This window comes from Lactuca virosa, chromosome 9 (genome assembly GCF_052849685.1).
Source record: "Lactuca virosa cultivar CGN04683 chromosome 9, Lactuca_virosa_CGN04683_v6, whole genome shotgun sequence".
NCBI lineage: Eukaryota > Viridiplantae > Streptophyta > Magnoliopsida > Asterales > Asteraceae > Lactuca > Lactuca virosa.
The window spans coordinates 235,841,416-235,864,179 of record NC_136434.1 but is presented as its reverse complement, the minus strand read 5'-3'; positions in this window follow the sequence as shown (position 1 = coordinate 235,864,179).

The following is a 22,764-nucleotide window of genomic DNA, read 5'->3' as shown; positions in this document are numbered from 1 at the left end:
GACTGTGCTGACTTTGGAGGACCACTTGCTCTCATAGCACAAGCCCCACCGCAATCACTCTACTCTCCCTCGTATGACACTCCACCGCAGTCATACGAAGATGACTCAGAGTATGATGATGAAGAAGAATTTCAGAAGGCTATTGCTCTGGTTAGTCAACAGTTCAACCGTCTACCACCTCCTTCCTTCCGCAAGAATCAACAGTTCAACAAACCTCCATTCAACCGTAACTTCGGTTCCCAGAATAACCATTCTCGATACTCCAAAAGTTCTCATCCACCACCGCAATCTCAAATTAATCAACCAAAGGAGGTACCGCAGTCTCCTGAAACCACTGACTCCGGTACTCCCTCAGAAGACAAGACTGATGTTGTAATTTATCACAAATGCAACAAAGAGAATCACTTTGCAAGAGATTGTAAGGCCAATGTAGTAAAAGACAGAGCATTCTACCTTAGAATGGCTCAAGAGTTGGAAGATAAGGAAAAGGCAAGGGCATACGTAGATCATGTCAAAAGAGACCATCAAGTTTGGTCATCCGGAGACGAAGATGAAGCCATCAGCAGTGTCAAAGGAAAAGGGAAAATCTGCATGGTGGCAACTGCGGATGATGATGGGTCTACAGAGATGGAAAAGAACTACTGCTACATGGCAAAGGATGGAACTCTAAGCATCGTCGAACAGGTAAAACTTATGATCCAAACTCTAAACTATAGCATGCATGACTGTCAGCCCTACATAGATGATCTTAATGACACTTGTGCTGCCGTCCTTACAGACTATAACAAAGCCTTAGATGAGAAGAACATTGCGTCCCAAGAGATGTTCCACGTGAGAGGACGACTGGATAACAAAAGACTCAAAATGGCTATGTTAGAGAAGGACCTAGAGTTAGAAAAAGATGCAAGAATGTTGAGTGAAACCCAATTAGAGATAGCTTTGAACCAGAGAGATTTAGCTCAGAGTGAAATTATACGCTTAAATCTCTTAATTGAAAAATTGTTTAATGAAAGTGAAGCTATTGAAAATTTGGTAAACAATGGAACCGTGGACAATCCATACAATTGGGGTTGGTCGAATGGATATCTTACCGCAATGGATTCCTCACCCCGGTTCAATAAACACAGACTGTATGTCCCTCCAGACCGAGAATTTCATTTCCCAGTCAAGGACAAGACTTTTCCCGAAGACATCAAAACTCACTTCGGTAGACTACATAGTCTAAGAAATAATTGTGTCATTGAGGAAATTGTGCCTGAGGTTTCGGGTCACACATGTGATCAAATTCCTATCTGTGGCACCATTTACCCAAATTCTCAAACCTCATCCGTGGTTGATGAAGAAATTATCATTGAGGGCCCCGAAGTCTCGAAAGATTTTCCATCTCTGTCCTCAGACCGCAGTGTCTCACACTGTAGTCAAAAGTCCCACAAATGTCCCACTGAAGTCCCAACTAAGACTTACTCTGCAGTAGTCAAATCTTCACTACCGCAGTCCTCAGTAAAAGGAACCGTGACCCTTCAGGCGATTCATCATGAATTACCTATAGAGAACTTTGAAGTGGGTCAATGCTCACAAACCCCAGAATCTTCAAGTTCGGATGACTCAAGCCCACGTTTTCAAAATCATTCTAAAAATTCCAAGAAACCGCAGTTGAACAACAATGACTGCGGTTCACCAAAATCTTTGCCCAAAAAGGCCTTCAAAGAAGAAATTAGATCTCAAGGCACAACTAGACAAACTTTTTCGAAAAACAAGAAACATGTCAGATTTCCAAAGTCCAAGAGTCCAGAAAAATTTGTTTTCTCACACTACTTTTCAAAAAACTCTCCTTTCAAGAAAACAAACAAAAAGGAAAGTCCAGCTTCGAAAGTCATTCCTACTTCTTCTGACACAACCCAAAAGGGTGTTCAGTCTTTTCGAAACAATGGTTTTCAGGTCTACTCCTCAAATTATCCTAAATGGAAAGGTATTTTACCCACTCCAACACTTTTAAAGTCACGTCAAAATTTCAACAAATGGAAGGTATCCTACCAAATCCACCAAAAAGGACTCAAAGATTTGCACGTGCTAAACCTTGTTCAAAACAAACTTTTCAGAAACCAAACAACACTCATGTCAGATATTTTCAACCGCGGACCGGTAACAAGTCCAATTCATCCAATGGACCGATGACCAAGCATAATGTCAGATCCAATGACAAAAAATCCTTTTGCAAATGTCAGTGTAGTTGCCAAAAAGATTCATCCTATGTCAAATCTAGTCAGAGTCAGAAACATAGTACTTTTTCAAAAACTCACAACACTCCAAATCTGCACAAACACCCAGGACTAGGAATAAAATTTGACAAGAGACCCGTCCCTGCAACCTCGGTCCATGCATCTTTCAAAAATTCACCAATTGCCCTAGGCTCCAAACTAGTTTGGATGCCTAAACTAACCGTGTAATTTTCAGGCTTTGTGCAAGGAGGAACAAGAAGAAGAATGGTTAATTGACAGTGCCTGCTCCTTGCACATGACCGGAAGGTTAGAATACCTTCGGGATTTCAGGCCAATATGCAATGGTGGAAATGTTACATTCGGCAACAATGCAAATGGAATCATCCGAGGTTACGGTGTTCTCACTACGGGGAACTTTTCTATTCAGAAGGTTGCTTATGTAGAAAGCCTTAAACACAATCTCATCAGTGTTGGCCAACTATGTAAAGCAGGACATTGAGTTGAATTTGATGATCAATTTTGCTACGTAATGACAAGTGATAGGAACACGTGTCTGATCAAATCCCGATCCGAAGGTACCATGTATCCTTTGGATGTCTCTCTGATCATTGGTAGACCGCGGTTGTGCTTCCTATCCAAAGCCGTATCCGAAGTCAGCTGGCTATGGCACCGCAAGCTAGCTCATCTCAACTTCAGGTACATCAACAACTTGGTCACAGGAGAACTAGTCAGAGGTCTCCCTATTCTCAAATTCAACAACGATACTCCCTGTCCGGCCTGTGAATGTGGTAAACAGTCCAAAGCAAGTCACCCTCTGGTAATGGATTCTTCAATTTCTGAACCACTGGAGTTATTGCACATTGATATCTGCGGTCCATCAACCGTAGCCAGTCTCCATCACAAGAAGTACATACTGGTTATAGTAGATGACTTTACACGCTTCACATGGGTCTTCTTCCTCAGACTCAAATCAGAAACATCGCAGATTTTCATCAACTTCATCAAAGAGATCGAACTTCAGATCAAGCTTCCAGTAAGACGTATCCGCAGTGATAATGGAATCGAGCTCAGTAATCATCTTCTCAACAGTTTCTTGCTGTCCAAGGGCATCTCTCATAACTTCTCAGCTCCCTACACACCGCAACAAAATGGAGTAGTAGAAAGAAGGAACCGCACACTAGTAGAAGCAGCCAGATCCATGCTCAACTTCACACACCTTTCTCTCTACTTCTAGGCTGAAGCTGTAGCAACCGCATGCTTTGTTCAAAACCGAAGCATTGTGTGCAAACGCCTCAACAAAACACCATATGAGGGCCTTAACACCCGCAAGCCAAATGTACGCTTCTTTCATATCTTTGGGTGTAGATGTTTCGTGATCAACAACCGAGATCAGCTTAACAAGTTTGCACCAAAGTCTGATGAAGGCATCTTCCTTGGTTATTCCACTAACAAGGTTGCTTATCGAGTCCTCATCAGACGAACAAGGCTGATCATTGAAAGTTTCGATGTGAAATTTGATGATTCTCACATCCGCAACGCCCCTCCATCCACTGAAACCACCGCAATCATGGAAAGCGATATTCCTGCCTCTTCAGGTCCTTTAAATCTAGTTGAAGTCAATTATGATGATCTTTTCTATCCTGTTGAAACGGCGAAACTATCCGAAGTTCTTGTGTCACCCACAGCTCAACAACAACACGCTGATGTTTCTGGACCATCTCTATCCGAAGTTGCTTCTCTCAATACTTCCACCTCTCCGGTTGAGGGGGAAAGCTCTACTCCGGATCTAGCAACAACCGTCGAGGTTCCAGTACTTGATGTTGCTCAAGTTCCTATCCGGAGAGAATCATTACCATCAAACGTATCTTCGGATTCGTATGATGAACTCATAGAGAACATTGACACGAGAACCGATCCAAGGATTATCACTCTCCCATCCACAGTCCAGGGGGAACCTTCTCAGGTTCCAGAGGAACTCCCATCAGCAGTCCAGGGGAACCTCTCCCAACTGTTCAAGAAAACTCCATTCTCGTTCCAAACCAAGATGACTCGGCAGGATGTTCTCAAGTCCAGGAGGAACTGCCATCTCCAACCGCAGACTCTCCTGATTTTCAAGATATTCCCTCTACCGCAGCTGCTGATCATTTGCAGCCCCGTCTGCACGTATGGAAGAAGGACCACCCACCAGGTCAAATCATTGGCAACCCATCCGCAGGTATCCAGACTCGATCTTCCAAGGACCTATCTGATCACTGCCACTACACAGCATTTATGTCCTCGGTAGAGCCCAGAACGATCAAAGAAGCATTGCTTGAACCTGACTGGATAGCTGCAACGCAAGAAGAGCTAGACGAATTTCAAAGAAACAAAGTTTGGCAGCTCGTTCCGAAGCCACGTGGTCACTCTATTGTTGGCACTAGATGGGTGTTTAAAAACAAGCTGGATGAATCTGGTACGGTAGTCAGAAACAAGGCAATACTAGTTGCAAAGGGGTATAGTCAACTTGAAGGCATAGATTACGATGAAACGTATGCTCCAGTAGCACGCACGGAAGCTATCCGGATCTTCCTAGCATACACAGCCCACAAGAACGTCAAGGTACACCAAATGGACGTTAAGAGTGCATTTCTCAATGGGGAATTAAAAGAAGAGGTTTATCTTCAGCAACCTCAAGGTTTTTAAAATGTTGAATTCCCAGACCACTGCTACATGCTTGAAAAAGCAGTCTACGGTCTGAAGCAAGCCCCAAGAGCATGGTATGAGACTCTTTCTGAATTCCTTGTCTCATCTGGGTACAAGAGAGGAGTGATTGACCCCACGTTATTTAGAAAAGCAAATGGTAACCACCTTATGCTTGTACAAATATATGTGGATGATATCATCTTCGGATCGACTGATCAAGGAATGGTGGATGAATTTGCTAAGCTCATGACCAACAAGTTCAAAATGAGCATGAATAGAGAAATTAACTTCTTTCTAGGACTTCAAGTGAAACAAGTTCCGCAAGGGATATTCATTCATCAAGAGAAATACACCACTGAACTGTTAAAGAAATATTCTATGGACAACTGTTCTTCGGCTAAGGTCCCCATGGCCTTCGGTTATAAGATCTCTGCTGATCCCTGAGGTGAATCTGTGGATCACAAGACTTATAGAGGTATCATAGGCTCTTTGATGTACCTCACCGCAAGAAGGCCAGACATTGTCTTTGCAACTGGTGTATGTGCAAGGTATCAGGCTGACCCAAAAGTGTCACATATGACCGCAACCAAACAGATACTACGGTACCTAAAAGGAAGCAAATCCCTTGGTCTATGGTACCCCGCAGGCAACGATTTCAGCCTTCAAGTATTCACATATGCGGATCATGCCGGATGCAAACTAGATAGAAAAAGCACTTCAGGTGGATGTCAATTTCTGGGTGAAAGACTCGTCAGCTGGTCATCAAGGAAACAAAGTTGTATATCTCTGTCTACCGCATAAGCTGAGTATGTGGCCGCAACTAGCTGTTGTTCTCAAGTCCTTTGGATGAAAACTCAATTATTGGACTACGGATATAGAATGCTGCGGATACCGATCTATTGTGACTCTGAAAGTGCTATTGCTATTTCTCACAATCCAATTCAGCACTCCAAGACTAAGCATATTGAACTACGGTATCACTTCATCAAAGACCACATCTTGAAAGGTAACATTGAACTCATCTTTGTTCATTCTCATGAAGAGATTGCTGATGTGTTCACAAAAGCGCTCAACTCCACAAAACTTAACACCTTCCTGCAAATGTTAGGAATGATGAATCCAGACCCGCAATTCTTTTTGAATTGTTAGATACCGCATACCATCCTTGGTCTCCATTGCGGTTCTAACTGAAAGTTACTTATGATAGATGGTTCTGATACCGCTGTCTAGGTACAGCAACCATATATCATACTTATTTTTCATGGGTCCTTATTGTTTGTTATTACTAACTTTTGTACAAGTGCTCTTCTCAGTTTCTTCTACTGCAGTCATAAATCTATCCATCCGCAATGACATTTGTTCATCCGCAATGACACCTGGTCATCCGCAATGAAGTTTCCATCCGCAATCACATTGATAATTTCTCAACTGTTTCATCAACCCTTGAATCTTTTGTGTGCTATTTAATGATCCTTCATTATATAAAACATTAAATAAAAAAAACATTCCCTTGAGAAACTGTCTCATTCTCTTTGTGAATAAGCCTTGTGTCAAACCTATTTTTAGGTATGATGACAAAAAGAACATTTTTCCATAATCACATCCTTAATTTGTCTTTTCCGCTTACCCAGAACGTCCCATCCGTTACAACTTCCTTTCCCCTCACCCCACGATCACCTGATGTGATGATGTCCTTCTGACCTTTCATTAAATGCAAACCCTCTTTTGGCAAATCTCAAAAATCTTTTTTAAACCGTTTGATTTTATGTGGCTGAGATTTAAACTCTGATTCAAAAGATTCCCTCCAATCGACCTTTTACCTTATCCTTTTTTTTACCTAGGGTAAAAATCTCATCCCTTTATAAACCCGTCTTCTTCCCCAAAATCACTTTATGCTTTCTGAACATTGAACCTTCCCTCTCAAATCCTTCAAGAACTTTGTTTCTTTACTCTTTCTCTCAACCCTCAACAATGGTGAAATCCGGTATTTCAAAGAAACAATCCAAGGCATCTGGATCAGTAAACCCTACTGGTTCAGACTCTCCCACTATTGCTTCAAGCAACTTCAGAGCAGTGTTCGAAGATCATCCATCCTATAATGCTCCAACCAAGCTGATGATTAAGTTTCTGAAGAATCATCCCCTGTTTGGCCCCTTTGATGCTTTCACAGATGTTGTCCCAATCTCAACCCTCTTTAAATGTGCATTCTCAGCTTATCGCCCAATCTAAAACCCTCAAGAAGTTCACCTTAACCTGGTTAATGATTCTTTGGTCATTCTGTCCAAAGAAAAATTGCTTTCTGCTATTAACCTTCTTGTTCATCCCTCCATCAAGATCTTCTCCCCATCCATGGCGGACGTTACTTCAGCCCTTTACCAAATGGGTTATCAGAAAAAGATAAGGGGAATTGGCGAATTCAAGAAAAAACAATTGCCTGCGGTCTGGCAATTTGTCTGCCACTTCATCATCCGCAGTCTATCCGGCAGAACCGGAGGCACAGACAATATGGGACTGAAGCTTCTAGAGCTGTTATGGAGTATATTCACAGGACACGATGTAAACTACGGGCAGATCTTATAGGACTACTTTATTCAATATATTCCCAAGGAGAACCCAAGGGAGAACCCAACCGAGCTCACCTTTGCAAGGTTCTGGTCACTCTGCATTTCAGATCTTCATGCGGATGCTGGAATCGACATGGGCAGTGGCATCGATTTCTTTGTCACCAAGGATCTCAAAAGGTACAATCCTTCTTCTGATCAAACTGTTTTTGGACCAATTCGAAGACTCCCTACCCACATTCTTTCCACACTTGGTCTTGAGACTGCTGATGTCTCAGATCATATTGAGGCTACGGAAGGTATTGCCCCATACCCTCCTACCCCGCCTCTCCAAGACCCATCCGCAACCATTAACCCTGAAGGTACCGCAGTCCCTTCTGCCACTACTCTCTCCAATCTTTCTCAAAGAGGAAAGCAATTGGCCACCAAGAAGAAACAAAGAACACCCAAGAAGGATACTCCCAAACGAACCGCACCCACTAAGAAACGTAAAACCAAACCTACCGCAACCACACCTGATAGTGACTCTGATGAGGATAGGCAACCAATTGATATCCTTAAGAAAAGAAAAACTGATACCTCTGGCCAAATATGTGACCGGACCGATACTGAAGCCTCTCAAAAGGCTCCGGTAGTCCTTGGGGTGGCCGCAGACCCATTCAACACCACTATCATTTTCCAATCAGACTCAGAAAGTGAGTCTGATTCACGACATCGTGGAGACTCCCCCCCAGTTCACTCCCAAGAGGATGACACTGGTGCTCGCCCTAAGGTCTCCAGGGCTTCCCGACTGCATTTCTTTTCACCTGAGGAGTTGCACTCCATCCTTTTGAACGTCACCCAAACACTTCAAACACCTTCCCAACCGCAGGGCACTTCTTCTGCCCATGCCAGAACTAAACCGAGGCCAAACTTGACCACAGGTCAAGGAGACCAAGGAAGCTCAGGAAATCCTACTCTGCTTACATCCGCAACAGGTGGTTTAGGCACGGTGAGCACAAACGTGCAAGGATCCGTGAACCCGAAGGACACTTCGGTGCGTTTCCAAGGTTTTGACGGCGATGAATCCAATGACTCATGGTTACAGTACACTCCGGTAACTGAGTCAGACATTAAGAAATACGCTGCTTTCAGGAGGGCATTCCAAGCTCGCAAGGAACACCAGCTCAAGCAACAACAACAAAAAGAGCAAGATATCCAGTCAGTGGCACGGTATTGGGCAGACGCAATCAATAATGCCAATACCGTAGCCACCATTCAAAAGGTTCAGGACTGGATGACCGAGATGGCTGAAACAGTCCTTAAAGCTCAAGCAGCAGGTGAAAGTACAGGTACCTCCCGAGTGAACCGCAATAGAAGTCAGTTCTGCTCCCACCTTCGGTCTTGATGATGAAGACATCCAGGAGGTTAACAAGCCCAGTCCTTCTGATGATGACCTCATGATGTTCGATGAGGAAGTGGAATCCAGTGGCTCTCACCATTCGACTTCTAAACCCAAAGAAAAGAAGAAAAAGAAGAAGAATGATGTCACCAGGAAAGAATTTCTAAGCTTACAAGCCAAAGTCGATCAGATCTTAGCTGCGGTCAAGCCCACTCAACCGCAACCAGAAGACTCTCCCGGGCCGCAGTCACTGATCGAACGTATAGAATGCTTGGAAACAAGGGAACGCTTGGCTGCTGAGAGAATTTCTCTCAAAGTGGAAATGGGGATCCGTTCCCTTGACAACAACCGTAAAGCAGATCACAAGGATTTTATGGCTGCTGCAGAACGCCTCATCACTGAGGTGACCGCAATCAAAACGGATCTCCAAGCAGCCATTACGGATCAATCCACTCAGTCTCAGAAATTGATAGCTGAGACTCACACTGCGTATGAGTCCACTATCTTAGTTCTTCAAGCAACAATCAATAGACTGCAACGCTCCCTTTCCTCCAACTTCCATGGTCCCGAGATCCTCCAGCTCACCAAGGAAATACACAGGCTACTCTTCAGCTCCTCCATTCCCAATAATCAACAGTTGGCCGAAGCCCTCAAAGCTCAATTTCAAGAGGTTTTTGCCAAGGTTGATGGCCTTAAAAAGTGGCTTGAGGAAGCTCCTCCGTTGCATTCCTCAACAGGGGGAAGTGAAGAAGTCCATCACTCTGATCACTCCATCTCACAACATCAGAGCCCCCCCATCATCACAGAAAAAATTCCTACACCGCAGCCTTCACCGCAACCATCTTATCATACTCCACCTCATAACACTCCACCGTAAGAGAAGGTCACTCCTGAAAAGCCAGAAACTCCCCCTCACTTCAAAAACCTGGCTGAGTACATGTCATCTCCAAGCTCAACTGACTCTCCTGCCACCACCCAAAGGAAACACGATTGGAAGGCAGCCAAACTTGCAGAGCTTATATGGAGAGAATGCGGTTTTGATACTATGATGGACGAATCCTTGATAAACTCTTGGATCAATCCTCACCGTAGACTGCTGGATGAAGATTATAGACCCTACCTCACCTATGCTGAACGCCCTACTGATGGATACTGGGATGTCCCAATTTCTCCAAATGCCAAATACTTCACAGTATTTGAGCATTTCGACCGCAGCCTTCCTGACCACAAAAGACTGCCAATGGAATTTGAGAGACTCAGTCTTTTTCATGCTAAACATGCCTCTTCCATTGAAAATATATGGTCTAACGATAGACCATCCGCAGTCAAGAACTATAAAATCCGGAAGTTCATGAAGGCTAACTACATCCAGTATACCTTCACTAGAAGGGAGCATGACTATATCCGCACCCAGGCAGACTTTCCCTGTATGAATCCGGAAGAAATCTTTCTTATTGCCAAGGTGTTCCAAAACAAGTCAGAAAAGCACCCGAAAATGAAGATTGCGCTTGAAAAGGCCAATACTTTTCTGAAGGAAACGGTCTGTGATTTTGCCAAGATCGATGCAGATATCTATCCTATCATTGCCAAGAAATTTGATCTGCTACCTCTCGAGCCTGCACCAATGCCTATCGAAGGCTATCAAGAAAGATCCTTAGGCGCAACCAACTTTCCTGAACTTGGAGTCATTTTCAAAAGGAAGATAGATAATGTCAAATATTTCATTCCTATGACTGCCATGCATCGCCTCACCAAGAAGCAACTTGACATCTGCCGAACCGCAGTTGAAAGATCGAAGCACACTACCGCAGAAGTCAAGTTCGAGATCTTAAGGAGAATCACCTGGCTGGAAAACATCAGGAAGTTTTGGTGGATCCTGATCAAGTTCCTCAAACTTGATAGCTGAACAAAAGTTAAAGAGGTCACTTAGGGGGAAATTGTTGAATCATAAAAAGTGACCCTCTTGAACTTCAGCTACCGCAACCTCTTCAGCTACCGCAGCCATCCAGCACCCGCAATCAAGCTCCTTCATCAGCAACCGAATCCGGAGTCTACCTACCGCAGTCACTTAACTAGATTACTTTACTTGTCTTTATTATGATACTCTCTATTGTCCAGTATGCCTTGCATGGCTACTTTTAGAGATGTAATCTAGTGTACTTCTTGAGTCTCTATAAATAGAGCTCATTCTCTTGTATCTAAGACAGATCACTTACGTATCTATCTATTCTGAATACACTTCTCAAGAAATTTGATCTGCCACCTCTCGATGCAGATATCTATCCTATCATTGCCAAGAAATTTGATCTGCCACCTCTCGAGCCTGCACCAATGCCTACCGAAGGCTATCAAGAAAGATCCTTAGGCGCAACCAACTTTCCTGAACTTGGAGTCATTTCAAAAGGAAGATAGATAATGTCAAATATTTCATTCCTATGACTGCCATGCATCGCCTCACCAAGAGGCAACTTGACATCCGCCGAACCGCAGTTGAAAGATCGAAGCACACTACCGCAGAAGTCAAGTTCGAGATCTTAAGGAGAATCACCTGGCTGGAAAACATCAGGAAGTTTTGGTGGATCCTGATCAAGTTCCTCAAACTTGATATCTGAACAAAAGTTAAAGAGGTCACTTAGGGGGAAATTGTTGAATCATAAAAAGTGACCCTCTTGAACTTCAGCTACCGCAACATCTTCAGCTACCGTAGCCATCCAGCACCCGCAGTCAAGCTCCTTCATCAACAACCGAATCCGGAGTCTACCTACCGCAGTCACTTAACTAGATTACTTTACTTGTCTTTATTATGATACTCTCTATTGTCCAGTATGCCTTGCATGGCTACTCTTAGAGATGTAATCTAGTGTACTTCTTGAGTCTCTATAAATAGAGCTCATTCTCTTGTATCTAAGACAGATAACTTACGCATCTATCTATTCTGAATACACTTCTCAAGTTATTCTTTCTATATCTCTATCTTACTACGCACCACTTCTTACTCTCAAATATTACTAGAATACAACTGATTATAACCTCTCTTCTGAGCAAGTCTTTCGTGACTTAATCACTAAGTTTGATCTTCCTTATTAACTCGGTTTGAATGCATTCCTTGTTATGAATCAACTTATGTGTATACTTGATATAACAGTTGTTATCATTTCTATTTCTTTACTTTGCGCAACTAACTCTCTAACTATCTAATTCTAACTTATTAATATTATTGTTGAGCTTTTAGATCCTTCGAGATTAACTATTCCGCAATACACTTGTTCTAACGTTTGTTCAAGTGTGTCTCTAAGTTTTTCTCTCAACATTTCCAAAATACATGTTTATATCTTATACTATATATAAAACATATTAGTCGTATCTTGAATTTTAAGAGGTACAAGATACAAAACTTTTTGTACAAATTAATTATGCATAACAAAACCATTAATACTTACCAAAATTTTGAAGACTTGAATTAAGGAAGGTAATTAAAAAATTAATTTGGACCAAAATAACAATTTTAAAATATTAAATTCATCAATATAAGTTAATTTACATTTCTTAAACTAGATACAAATAATAATTAATTTACATCAAATGTATAAACATACAATATAAATATAAGTTCTACACATAAATATTTTAATTAAAAATGGTAATTTTTCTTATTACATAATAACTAATAACAAAATCTAATAATTATTTTCCCGTAAGAAAACTATTCACCAAAAAAACTATATATCGTCGCTGCTTTACGCGGGCACACATTTAGTGTATATATATATATATATATATATATATATATATATATATATATATATATATATATATATATGGGTATAAAATTTGTTAGATAAAACTTTAACCCTTTTGTAACATGTCGAGCAAAAGGGTATTTTCACAAACCTTTTATTTTCGCTTTATACACACTATTAAATTGCAAGAGTTTTCAATTCATTACAGAACATATACATAAACTATAATAGGTATAGTTTGGGAAAACACTACACTGTCGTACTAAGTTCAGGAACACTATACATAAACAAGTATATAAACTATAATAGGTATAATTTATGGAACACTACTTTATCTCACTATTTCAAGGATACACTATTTCACTAGTTCAATGATACACTACTAAAATATTTATTTAAGTATAATTATTTTGTAATACAAGTACATTACTAAAGGGAATGCATGCGTCTTTCAAGTACAAAAGAACACTAGTACACTATACGTAAACTAGTTATTACAGGGTTGTGAGGCGCTGCTTCGTTGTACCCATCAGGGTACAGGTTACAGTCCTATAAATTATAACCAGAGTCTCCTTGAGGGAGAGCGTGAATTTGTGTATAGATCTATACGGGACTGACAATCCCACACCTCAACTGTTATGTAACATCCCAAAAATACGGTCCGAAAATTTCATTTTTAAATCATTAGTGAAAGCCATAATTATCCATCATTTCATTTATAAACAAAACTGTTATATCGAATCAGAGTATAATCTCAAAACATATTCTTTTTATCAGAGTAAAACATCCCAGGCTAAACAAACTATCATGTGTGCCATGCGATCACCCCGAGCTCTTCCCTCCGCTACTGGAAGTACCTGAAAAAAAAACTGAAAACTGTAAGCACGAAGGTTAGTGAGTTCCCCAACCTACCACATACCACATACATAACCACATACTAGGCCCCCGCCCGCTGCATCGGGACTTCCCGGCATCGGATTAACTCCGGCATCGGGCCCCGCCAGGCATCAGGCCCCGTCTGGCATCGACCCCTGCTCGGTATACAAATTTGTTCTCTTAGGCCCCTTATGCCTCTGGGCCCCGCCCGTTAAGCATATAACATAACACATAACAAACAAACTAAACATACTCTACTATACTCCTGCTCCTAAGGCCTCGCCTATCTTGGGCCTCGCCCCTGACCTGCTACTGGTGAGTCATGGAATCCCGTCCACACTCCTGCTCATAGTGAGATACGGGCCCCCGCCCACACTCACCTCCCTCCTAACTCGGGCCTCGCCCCCACTCTGCTACTAATGAGATACGGAACCCCATCCATACTCGGCTAATGAAGAGATACGGGACCTCGCCCGAACTCACCTCCCTACCAGGCACATACAAGTATCACAAAGACAACAAGTATAATCTATCAAGCGACATATAAACCTTCCTCGGGCTTATCCCGGCATCGGACCTTGGTCCGAAACCTATAACCAATGACACATGCAAAAATCACAACTCCCACTGGCAGACTAACATTCCTCGGGCCTCGCCCGACACATATCATAAAATACCTAGGGCTAACCCCCGGGTCTTCCTACTATGCACAAACATAATGGGCAGACATTGTGGCCGTAGACCCATGCACACAATGAGGAGACTCACCTTGCACTGCTGAAACCTCGACTGGAACTCTGATGACGATGAACTGGCGATTCCCGAACTACTGATCCTTCGCCTCCTCGAGCTACCGATATCAAAATAACACTTAGATCAATATGCCCTCCAGAAGTCAAACTAAATCAACTCTGGTCAAAGCCAAAGTCAACGGTCAATGGTCAAAGTCAACACTTCCAAGTTGACCCTACTCGCCGAGTCAGCCTACTGATTCGCCGAGTTCTAGAACTTAGAAACCTTACAATTTGCGACTCGAATTGCCGAGTCACCCTATGACTCGTCGAGTTCTTCAACTTCCGAGTCCTAGTCTTGTCCAACCCACTGAGTCACCTCCTTAACTCAGTGGTTTCACTTACAACCAGAAAATGAGTTAGGGTTTACGGCCCGACTCGCTGAGTCCATGAATAACCCGTTGTGTCCTCCTTATGACATATCCATTCAGTCGATTCTAATCCATTCCAATGCTTCTAACTTATAGATTTGGACTCCTTAGACTAGCATTACACGTAGAGTTGCTAACTTTACGTTCATGCATGATGTTACGAAGCTAAAACACTCATTCCAAGCCAAAATGAAGGCCTAATTCATGTCATGGATTCATGGTTGAATAAAGGTGGCAACTTTGAGATTCTAAAGCTCAGAAATGTCCAGATCTGAAGTCCTTTCATCCCCCAAGGTTCAAATCTCGGAATGACCTTGGAAAGGACCCAAAAAGTGCAAATAACAAGTCCATAAGAAGATCTAAGTGGATAGAAGCCAAGGTATAAGCTTTATACCTTTAACAAGCCTGAGATGTCCCAAGAACTCTAGATCTTCTGCCCTCCTATGATGTCTTCACTCTTTGCCTTCCTTCTCCTAGCTTCAAACCACACAATTGCAAGGAAAATGGCTCAAGATTGCACTAGGGTTTTGTGGGTGAGGGTTTGGGGTCTGGAGGCTGAAGATGTGGTTGAGGGAATGAGAATATGATGCTTAAATAGGGCACCAAGTCCCGAAATTAGGGTTTCCCAACCCAGACCAGACTCGTCAAGTCGGTCCCCCGACTAGCCGAGTCGGCCACTTAACCCACTGACACGGAACTCGCTCCGACTCGTTGAGTTCTTCCTTGGACTCGACGAGTTGACTCATTGACTTAGGATTTTTCCTTTCCCCACTTGGCCTCCTGGATTCTGGGTGTTACAATTCTCCCCCACTTAGACTGGACTTCGTCCTCGAAGTCCGCTATGGAAAACTTCCTTACAATCCGCTTACAACTTCCCCTCACGATACAAACTTTACCCACTCGGTCCAATCCTTAGAGGACCGCTTCCAATGGTTTTCCGCCTGGTCATTCAGCCAAAACTGAACCTTGAAGATACAAACCTCGAGAGCACTCCCATCACCAACAACCCTGAGAACATGCTTCTTATCCAACCGACAATCTCTCTGGTACTCCTTGAGCACTTATGCTGGATATCCTAGGGGTTCACCCCTTTTTTTTCCCGCGCGATACACGGCTTTCCCAAAGCAACTTTCCCTACACAACAACCTTCTCTTATAATTACTGCCCCTGACTGAAGATTCTTCTGTCTCGTATCCACCTTCCGGATGTACCGAGACCACCCTGGTCCCAACTAACCTGCCATCAACTGGGTTACCGAACTCCCACCGGTTACTGAACCCCAACGACTTCCAAAGAAACTTCGACTATCTAAAACTGCTCTATCTACCTTGCCACTCTGGCTCCCTAAAACCTGGGATCCTCGATCCCCTAACTTGGTCCTATGGTCTCAACCAGGTCCCACCTGCGCTGCTATAATCATACGGGCCTCACCCACGGGTCTCACCCAACTACATCCCGGAGTGGCCTCTCCCACAAGTCTCACCTATCTTGCGCATTGTAGGCCCCACTCCATCCTAAAACTCAACGAACTACTCTCTCTATCGATCTTCATCACGCTAACTAGGAGATACGGGCCCTCGCCCACACCCCTCTAACTAGCTGCTAACGAAATGCTACGACTATCCTACAGCCTTACCTCTTCCGCTGCATCTAACTGCTGGAGATTGCTACGGCGACCCAGTAGCCTTACATCCTGACTAGACTCGCATCCTGTAGAGAAAATCTCCCACCTGGTTCCCACCTAGGTACCATCTACCGCGAATACACGAACCCAATGTTGGGAAGTTTCCCAAACTCCCAACTCGTGCGCTCCTCTATCCTAACAACCACTCGGTCTGCTTTCCTTTCCAACAAAGTTGCGAACTCATCCTAATTTACACTTACTCCTGCTCCTGAACTCTGGGATAGTTCTCCCCCACTTCGATTCGACTAGATCCCTACAGCTCCCTGCTTGGGAAGGATTTCCAATCCTTCTCCCCATCTAAAGGGTCGATCTGCTGACATCCAACGCTTACCACTGCTAGCGCTCCAACTAACCAAATCTGAATCACTCTTGAAGACTAACATGACACTTCCCGAGCCCCACTCACACCTTCTACAGTAACTGCATCTTGAGAACCGGCTAAAAAAAATAGGGGGGTACTACTATGAACTACCGCCCGAAAATCCATGGTATGCAGATGGCATATGATCCGAACACGAACAGAAATAAAATTCTAACATACATTCACTAACATAGATGCAGTACCATAACAATATAATCATGAATAAAAATTGACAGGAAGAAAAAGATGTTGGGTTTTGAGCATTCTAACACTTCCTAAGTGTACATGCAACCCTATTAAACCTTGGATCTATGTTTGTCTAAGATACATGCAAAATATTATTTTCCAAGGTTTATAACCTATCTAGCATGGCATGGGGTACTTTTAAACATAAAAGAACTAGATGAGTTACATACCTTTTGTTGATTGTTGATTCCTTGGAGTTTGAGAGCCAAGCACCAATAATGTGAATGCCTCAAATGGAAATCACAAATCACCACAAACATGGAAAATGTATGAGAGAGTATACTAACTCTTGATTTTGGCCACCACACTTACACACACACTAGTGTTTTTTTCATGCAACATAAGCTTGTTTATATAGTGTGCATGGTTAGGGTGAAACCCTAATAACCCATGTCTTTTCCTCTTCCAAGGATCCATGGGTTAAAACCTCCATGGATCATCCATGGACTTCCATATAAGCTTAGCCCATTAACAAATGAGCATTAGCCCACACCATATAAATACAATAGCCCATGATTTAATTAGTCTTCCTTTTAATCACTAAATCAATTCATAATTAATTCAAGATTAAAACTAATTAAATAACATGACTTTATATTAATATATTATAACTTATAATATATTAATAAATCGTAAGTATACAATTCTCATAAAATTATCCATAAACAGTTTGGGTGAAGTGCAACCCAAATGGACCATGCCGGGTCGGGTCAAGTATATACGAAATAAGTTATAGACTTAGACACCTTATCCAACAGTCTCCCACTTGGATAAGTCTAATAACTGTATTTGTGTATGTTACTTCAGGAACCAACCAACAATCGTAGCTCTCGAAAACTTTGTTGAACTATGAAGCGCCATTTTAGATAAGTGATCATATAATCCTCTGCTCTCATGATATCAGCCGGACAAATACATGGAACAACGTCGTACTTATTGTCCAGCAGTTTGTTTCCCGATTTTGCGATTTGTTTGACAAAGAACTAAATTGAACACATCAATTAGGTTCTGACCGGGCCCGGTACATAGGTCAAAACAAAATCATCGAGGGGCCCAGATATCGCTTCTAATCCTCCAAGGACTAGAAGGAACAGATAAACTTCGACTCATATACTTGTTTCTACTACTTGTTGAATTATACACAAAGGCACGTTTTATAACATCAAGTTACTGATGCGTTTACGTGCAATCAATGTACAACCAACTCATAGGTAACAACTCATATCTCTAGGTTTGAAGACTTATATGATATTACCGTCTCACGATCACTCGAGATAAATTCCATGAAGTGATGCAAGTGAGCGTGGGTTGAATCCAATACTCATAACTTATGAGCACTCATGAGTGTTGTAGCCATGTCCAACATCTTAGACCTCTACAGCCAACTCATGACAGTCTTGATTCATATCTACTTCCAACATATGACCGACTGTGGATGGTTTGAATAACTTAATCATTCGGAAAGAATAACCTAGTTATTATGGAAGTCAAAACATGCAAAGTGAAACACAATAATAATCGAATCCAATATGGTCTCAGAACCCTTTTGAATATAAATAAAACCACATTTTATTTATCACCATATTGATTACACATTATTCATTGTATAATGTTTCAAATAATCAACTTAATACTTGAACAAAAACAACAGTCGTCCCATGCTCCTAGCACGTACACTTTGTTTTTCTAAACAATAGTTATGCCATACTCCAAGTATGCACACTATGTTTGTCTATGATCTTTACTTTGTGAAATAGATCAATTGAACATGATTCCAATGATGCTCATTTCACAATCCCAAATCCTTATTGTAAATGTAAAAATTCCTAATTCCTACCATTTACCAAAAAACTGTTAGATTTTAAACTTTTATGCAATGTTCCTCTTGTAATGATTATGCACAAAGTCACACAACTTGTCAACAGTCATTACAGAGTATTCCAAAGGAGATCAACTCTATGGAAACGAAGTCTCATATTCAAAGTACATTCCTTTGAACATCCTTCTTGCATAAAAGTTTCTAACTTTCTCATAGATTCTTAATATCCAACTCCCAATATGGAAAATTTCCATATTCCCATTTTGATTATCATATCTGAGCAAGAGCTACCTCTTTTCAGAATATATCCATATGGTCATTCCAAAATTTAACACTATACTTCCAACTGTCCCTGAGCAACCAATCTTTGGTGAGCCTTAGATAGTCCTCGACAATTGCTTAATCATTTTAGTCTTATCCAATTCTAGACTTTTCCCTTCTTAATGCTCTGAGCATTTGGAAAATTTAGAATGGATGAATATTATAGTACATGTGATCGATCCTATTCCCGAAGCATATGGGACACGATTCACGATGTCTCACATAAAGACCTGATAACGGATCAGTCTTTTGCTACAATATTTTTTTTATTTATTTGCCATGTTTTCAAAAATCGACTATGACGTGATCATAATCGAATTTGAGAACGCAATATATATAAAATTTCCTTATGTTGAACCATTCCAACATAAAATTCATATATATATCCTTGACTAAAGATGATTAAAACTCAATCTAAGCTTTTAGAATTGAAATGAAGTATAATTTCCTCTCCCTTAATTATAGCAAAACAACTTTTTCAACCCCTACAACTTTACGAATTGAAACTTTTGTTTTTCTATAATTAACATTGCTAACTTGCAACACTAAACATAATAATCATGCTCCCACTAACATGATGATTATCAGCATAACACTTATGCTCCCACTAGCTCTGACATATTTCCAGAAATTAGCTGGACTTCTGAAATTTAGATTCGTACACCCTTTCTTAGATAGCTCACATGTGTGTCTAAACAATTTCCAGAACTATGAAAAGGGATGCCGTAATCATAGTCTTAATTGTTTAGACCTTTGCCATTTCTCACAAGTCCATGTTAGTGTGCCGGTTAACCACACACGCTCCACTAACGACTTTGAGAATGCAAACATCACAATTGCTATCTACTTAAAATCTTCTTAGTGAAAGCATTTCCTCACCATCATTTTCATGAATCGGAGAGAAACCTTATGACACTTAGATTTTATGGTGTATGAGTTCCTATCCATGTGAATTTGTCAAAACCATAATCACAAGACAAGGTTAGTAACAAATTCAGCCTTACATGGATTGAACTTGTTCAATCTTAATTTCTTGTCATCTGGTAGCACAAGGCCCACCAATGCTTTCAAGCTGTTATGCACACAGTTTAGAACTAACAGAACTCATATGCATAGTTAACTTAATAGGAACAGACACAGAAACAAGAATTATGTCAACTTAATAGGTTTCAAACCTTAAGTCGTGTGCTAGTGATAAAACTCAGATTTTACTCTTGAAATCCTTTCAGGATCTTTAAGACTCCCACTGTCCTCTTGACATATAAGTTTCCCTAGTCAAGAACCATTCCTTGACAAAACAAATATTCAAGGGATAGTGCAGATTCTTATTAAGATAAACACTTCACACAATTGGTCTTAGTTGGTCTTTGTCTTATCCAAGACATCATAACTTACCAATTTCAAATGTACAGGAGTAGAAAACATTTTACACTACATTTGATAAGTGTTTTTAAACCTTACTTTATGTCACTCAATGTTACAATCTTGGAGTGTGACTCTAAGAGTTGTTTTGGAACGAAGTATGATCCATCTTCTTGATTTTAACCATTCCAACAATTCATGACCCCTCATCTTAGTCATAACAATGCACTAGGATGTCCTTAGAGTATGAATTTGTGATATGGTTTCATAATCATTAAGATGATCATAAAAACATGTATGATCCATCTTTTTGATTTTAACCATTCCAACAATTCATGACCCCTCATCTTAGTCATAACAATGCACTAAGATGTCCTTAGAGTATGAATTTGTGATATGGTTTCATAATCATTAAGATGATCATAAAATATGATACTAAAGTACTCTCCCATCTTTTCAGATTTGAGAAACTTTTATCTTTCCGCCAAATTTGATTCTTCTCATCCGTTCTGCCATGCATTGAAACTTTTCCAATGTTACAGAATTATACTTAACCTTATAAGTATAACCATATTTACTAATCTTTAGTAAATCATGACGAATTGATCTTTGTGGTGGACCTTGACCAGCACACACCCAGTGTACCTAATTCCTTAGTCCTTCAATTGACTCACATATGCATGTGATCAATGAATTAGTCTCAATTTTACAAAGATGAAAATTCTCATTCATCATACAATACAACTTGTATGATTCCAAGTTTCTGTCTAACTGAAGCTTGGGTGATGAGAACCTTTCCTCATTTGGTAAATTCAGACACTACCACAAATGAGAGAATCAAACTCATATTTCCAATATTGCTAGAAACATACAAACATCAATTTTCATAAATGCCATTGTAAGGGGATATAATATAAAATAAACTAAACAAAACTTTTATTTCTTTATTAAAATGCGGAAAAATATTCCTTACAATGCACCTTCAAATGAAAACTATGATATTACATATTTCCTAGCAATCTATCATAACTTTTAAGTAGTAGCTCAAAAATCTGATCCTCGAACCATGCGATAGAAATCCATCTTCGTGATCAGATTCAGCACACTCTTATTTTAACCTTCCTTTTGCTCGATCCTGCTAAACATCAAGATGCAACCTAGTCACATCATGTAATAAGAATCAACAATTAGGAACTTTAACAAAGTTAGATAGTGGACTTACCTGAAGCCGAGTCAAACATTTTGTCTCTACTTGCTTTCAAATATTTCAGGTATTCAGGGCAGCTTCGCTTCCAATGTCCCTTCTCATGACAATAAAAACATATAGACTCTTTGGGAATGGTACACGAGACAATCACAGACTTAGCCTTTCCCTTTACCTTTTGGTCAACCGGGTTGACCAAGGCCGATCCCTTTCCATTGGGACGAGAAAGCTTTTCTGGACTTCCAATGTTACCATTGTCCATGTCCATGGAAGTTTGAGAAATAGATTTTCCATCAATATTTGCTTGACCATTGCGCCAAATCATTGCTGATTCAGCAGCAACAAACAAATAAGAAAGATCTATTAGGGTTATGTCGGAATCTGTCATATGGTAGTCTTTAATAAACTCACTATATGACTCAGGAAGTGACTGAAGAACCCAGTCAACAACGAACTTCCTTGAAATAACAGCACCCAACATTCTCAACCTGTCTATGTGTGACTTCATTCCTAAGACATGAGTGCACACAGGTCTTCCATCTTTATGTTTCGTTTCTAGTAGAGCTTGAGTGACCTTGAACCTTTCAAGTCTTCGGGTTTGTGGGTCAGGGAGAATAAATAGAGGAGGTGGGGGGAGTGAAGCATGATGTTGAGGGACATCATCTTCAGGAGGAAAGCTTGTTTCAAGCGATTTGGGAAGATCATAGTTGTCTGAACCAGACATCTACAATGGGAGAAAATCAAGTTAGTTGATTCAAGTCCTTAATATAACACCCAATATGAAATATTAAGGCTAGGACCCAACACAATATTTTATAACTTGGAAGAGGGATGCCGTAATCCAAGCTATAAAATATTTGAAGGTAGGTGAATGACGATTCACCAATTTCCACCATGAAAAACGAAATAATTTATTAGGTTTTAATTGGATTTGAAACTCCTAGATCTTTTGAGATTCATTGAACTTTTCAATGGCATGTTTCAATCTCGATTGTGCCCTTCAAGTTTTATGACTGGGATGCCGAGGATCACAAAACAAGGTGTGAATAACCATGCAAACTCACTTGGTACCCTTAATATTATCACCTAATCGATGTGCCGGTTAACCACACACGCTCCACCGATCTATGATAAACATTAAGTCAC